Genomic DNA, 5,212 nt, shown 5'->3' with positions numbered 1-5,212 from the left:
TAGAAACTTTATTTTCTTGTTACAATGATTTTCCACTTCACTCTGAAATTCTTTGAACTTTTCAAATGTTTCAGACTTATGTTTCATTAAGTAGATATACCCATATCTGCTCAAATCATCTGTGAAGGTCAGAAAATAATGATACCTGCTGTGAGCCTCAACACTCATTGGATCGCATACATCAGTATGTATTATTTCCAATAAGTCAGTTGCTCGCTCCATTGTTCCGGAGAACGGAGTCTTAGTCATCTTGCCCATGAGGCATGGTTCACAAGCATCAAGTGATTCCAAAAGCCCATCAGCATGGAGTTTCTTCATGCGCTTTACACCAATATGACCTAAACGGCAGTGCCACAAATAAGTTGCACTATCATTATTAAACTTATATCTTTTGGCTTCAATACTATGAATATGTGTATCACTACTATCAAGATTTAGTAAAAATAGACCACTCATCAAGGGTGCATGACCATAAAAGATATTACTCATATAAATAGAACAACCATTATTCTCTGATTTAAATGAATGACCGCCTCGCATCAAACAAGATCTAGATATAATGTTCATGCTTAACGCTGGCACCAAATAACAATTATTCAGGTCTAAAACTAATCCCGAAGGTAGATGTAGAGGTAGCGTGCCGACGGCGATCACATCAACTATGGAACCATTTCCCACGCGCATCGTCACCTCATCCTTAGCCAATCTTCGCTTAATCCGTAGCCCCTGTTTCGAGTTGCAAATATTAGCAACATAACCAGTATCAAATACCCAGGCGCTACTGTGAGGATTAGTAAGGTACACATCAATAACATGCATATCAAATATACCTTTCACTTTGCCATCCTTCTTATCCGCCAAATACTTGGGGCAGTTTCGCTTCCAGTAACCAGTCCCTTTGAAGTAGAAGAACTCAGTCTCAGGCTTAGGTCCAGACTTGGGCTTCTTCACTTGAGCAGCAACTTGCTTGCTGTTCTTCTTGAAGTTCCCCTTCTTCCTTTTGCCCTTCTTCTTGAAACTGGTGGTCTTGTTGACCATCAACACTTGATGCTCCTTCTTGATTTCTACCTCCGCAGCCTTTAGCATTGCGAAGAGCTCGGGAATTGTCTTATCCATCCCTTGCATATTATAGTTCATCACGAAGCTCTTGTAGCTTGGTGGAAGTGATTGAAGAACTCTGTCAATGACACTATCATCAGGAAGATTAACTCCCAGCTGAGTCAAGTGGTTGTGGTACCCAGACATTCTGAGTATATGTTCACTGACAAAACTATTCTCCTCCATTTTGCAGCTGTAGAACTTATTGGAGACTTCATATCTCTCAGTTCGGGCATTTGCTTGAAATATTAACTTCAACTCCTAGAACATCTCATATGCTCCATGACGTTCAAAATGTCGTTGAAGTCCCGGTTCTAAGCCGTAAAGCATGGCACACTGAACTATCAAGTAGTCATCAGCTTTGCTTTGCCAAACATTCTTAACGTCGTTAGCAGCATCTACAACAGGCTTGTCACCCAGCGGTGCTTCCAGGACGTAACTCTTCTGTGCAGCAATGAGGATAATCCTCTAGTTACGGACCCAATCCGTGTAATTGCTACCATCATCTTTCAACTTAGCTTTCTCTAGGAACGCATTAAAATTCAACGGAACAACAAGACATGCCATTTATCTACAACAACATAGACATGCAAAATACTATCAGGTACTAAGTTCATGATAAATTAAAGTCCAATTTAATCATATTACTTAAGAACTCACACTTAGATGGACATCCCTCTAATCATTTAAGTGATCACGTGATCCATATCAACTAAACCATGTCCGATCATCACGTGAGATGGAGTAGTTTTCAATGGTGAACATCACTATGTTGATCATATCTACTATATGATTCACGCTCGACCTTTCGGTCTCAGTGTTCCAATGCCATATCTGCATATGCTAGGCTCGTCAAGTTTAACCCGAGTATTCCACTTGTGCAAAACTGGCCTGCACCCGTTGTATGTGAACACGGAGCTTATCACACCCGATCATCACGTGGTGTCTCGGCACGACGAACTGTAGCAATGGTGCATACTCAGGGAGAACACTTGTACCGTGAAATTTAGTGAGAGATCATCTTATAATGCTACCACCGTACTAAGCAAAATAAGATGCATAAAGGATAAACATCACATGCAATCAAATAAGTGATATGATATGGCCATCATCATCTTGTGCCTTTTGATCTCCATCTTCAAAGCACCGTCATGATCACCATCGTCACCGGCTTGACACCATGATCTCCATCGAAGCATTGTTGTCGTCTCGCCAACTATTGCTTCTACGACTATCGCTACCACTTAGTGATAAAGTAAAGCAATTACATGGCGATTGCATTTCATACAATAAAGCGACAACCATATGGCTCCTGCCAATTGCCGATAACAGTGTTACAAAACATTATCATCTCATAAAACAATTTATATAATCACGTCTTGACCATATCACATCACAACATGCCCTAAAAAAACAAGTTAGACGTCCTCTACATTGTTGTTGCAAGTTTTACGTGGCTACTACGGGCTTCTAGCAAGAACCGTTCTTAACTACGCATCAAAACCACAACATAGTATAGTTATTTCTTTTTGATCTTCAGAAAGAACCATGTTCATTGAAACCGATTCAACTAAAGTTGGAGAAACAGACACCCACTAGCCACCTGTGTGCGAAGCACGTCGATAGAACCAGTCTCGCGTAAGCGTACGCGTAATATCAGTCTGAGCCACTTCATCCAACAATACCCATGAATCAAGAATCAACTAGTGACGGCAAGCAATATGTATATACCCACGCCCACAACTCCTTTGTGTTCTATTCGTGCATATAACATCTACCCATAGACCTGGCTTGGATGCCACTTTGGGAAATGTAGTATTTCAAAAAAATTCCTACGATCACGCAAGATCTATCTAGGAGAAGCATAGCAATGAGCAGGGAGAGTATGTCCACGTACCCTCGTAGATCGAAAGTGGAAGCGTTTAGTAACGCGGTTGATGTAGTCGAACGTCTTTGCGATCCAACCGAACCAAGTACCGGACGCACGTCACCTCCGTGATCTGCACACATTCAGCTCGGTGGCGTCCCACGAACTCTTGATCCAGTTGAGGCCGAGGGAGAGTTTCATTAGCACGACGTCGTGGTGATGGTGATGATGAAGTTACCGATGTAGTGCTTCCCCTAAGCACTATGATAATATGACCAAGGTGGAAAATTGTGGAGGGGGGCACCGTGCATGGCTAAGATAAATCTTGGAGTGCCTTTGAGGTGCCCCCTGCCCACGTATATAAAGGAGGGGGGCAGAGGAGGCCGGCCTAGGAGGGGCGCGCCTATAGGGGGAGTCCAACTATGATTCCCAGTCCTAGTTGGAGTCCCCTTCCTTTTCCAAGAGGGGAGAGAGGGAAGGAGTATGAGAGGGAGAAGGAAAGAGAGGGGGGCGCCGCCCCCTCCCTAGTTCAATTCAGACTTGCCATGGGAGGGGGGCACACGACCACCCCTTGAGGCCCTTCTCTCCTTTCACGTATGGCCCATTAAGGCCCACTACTTCCCCCGGCGAATTCCCGTAACTCTCCGGTACTCTGAAAAATACCCGAATCACTCAGAACCTTTCCGATGTCTGAATATAGCCTTCCAATATATCGATCTTTACGTCTCAACCATTTCAAGACTCCTCGTCATGTCCGTGATCTCATATGAGACTCCAAACAACCTTCGGTACATCAAATCACATAACTCACAATACAAATTGTCATCGAACTTTAAGCGTGCGGACCCTACGGGTTCGAGAACTATGTAGACATGACCAAGACACATCTCCGGTCAATAACCAATAGCGGAACCTAGATGCTCGTATTGGCTCCTACATATTCTACGAAGATCTTTATCAGTCAAACCGCATAACAACATACGTTGTTCCCTTTGTCATCGGTATGTTACTTGCCCGCGATTCGATCATCGGTATCCTCATATCTAGTTCAATTCACAAACGGCAAGTCTCTTTAATCATTCCGTAATGTATCATCCCGTAACTAACTCTTTAGTCACATTGCTTGCAAAGCTTATAGTGATGAGCATTACCGAGAGGGCCCAGAGATACCTCTCCGACAATCGGAGTGACAAATCCTAATCTCGATCTATGCCAACTCAACAAACACCATTGGAGACACCTATAGAGCATCTTTATAGTCACCCAGTTACGTTGTGACGTTTGATAGAGCACTAAGTGTTCCTCCGGTATTCGGTAGTTGCATAATCTCATAGTCATAGGAACATGTATAAGTCATGAAGAAAGCAATAGCAATAAACTAAACGATCATAGTGCTAAGCTAACGGATGGGTCAAGTCAATCACATCACTCTCTAATGATGTGATCCCGTTCATCCAATGACAACTCATGTCTATGGTTAGGAAACTTAACCATCTTTTGATTAACGAGCTAGTCAAGTAGAGGCATACTAGTGACACTTTGTTTGTCTATGTATTCACACATGTACTAAGTTTCCGATTAATACAATTCTAGCATGAATAATAAACATTTATCATGATATAAGGAAATATAAATAACAACTTTATGCCTTTAGGGCATATTTCCTTCACTCTAAGTCTTGGAGTAGGCGCCAGGTCTTCGGAAACATCCCATCTTGGCATTGTGGGCTTCGACAACGCAACCCACCAATAAATCATCATGGGGATCATCGGCCCGGCCTCCTGGACGGGAGATGATGTGGCAAGCATCCCCTAGTCCAGGACACCATCATGTGTGGCTCATTACTTAGCAAGATGTGCCTTGAGATATCGATCAAATCCTATTTGCTCTTTCCTATGGACAAACCATGATGTTGTTTGCTTATGGTGTCGATCTAAGTTGGCTTTGGAAGTCATTAACCTCTTCTTTGGGAGGCTTCAATCTTTATTATGTAAGAAATGTTAGTTATAAGTAAACACCTTCCTTTGGAGGGCCCAAGTTTGCTAAAAAAATAGTGACGATGTGGGAGTATCTGTCTGATGCATGTTGAGTATGCTTTTGCTGAGGTTGTTAGATTGATGCACCTATTTGTGTCATGACCATGAGCGCATTCAACACATGTGTCTTCCTTTCTAAAACTTATGTTCTATTGCTCTCGCTTCCTTACTTCATCTCCAGCCAAATTTGTTCTTCTAGGATTGTGATTAT

This window comes from Triticum aestivum, chromosome 7A (assembly GCF_018294505.1).
Source record: "Triticum aestivum cultivar Chinese Spring chromosome 7A, IWGSC CS RefSeq v2.1, whole genome shotgun sequence".
Classification (NCBI taxonomy): Eukaryota; Viridiplantae; Streptophyta; class Magnoliopsida; order Poales; family Poaceae; genus Triticum; species Triticum aestivum.
The sequence above is the reverse complement of the archived record's forward strand: the minus strand, read 5'-3'. Positions refer to the sequence as shown.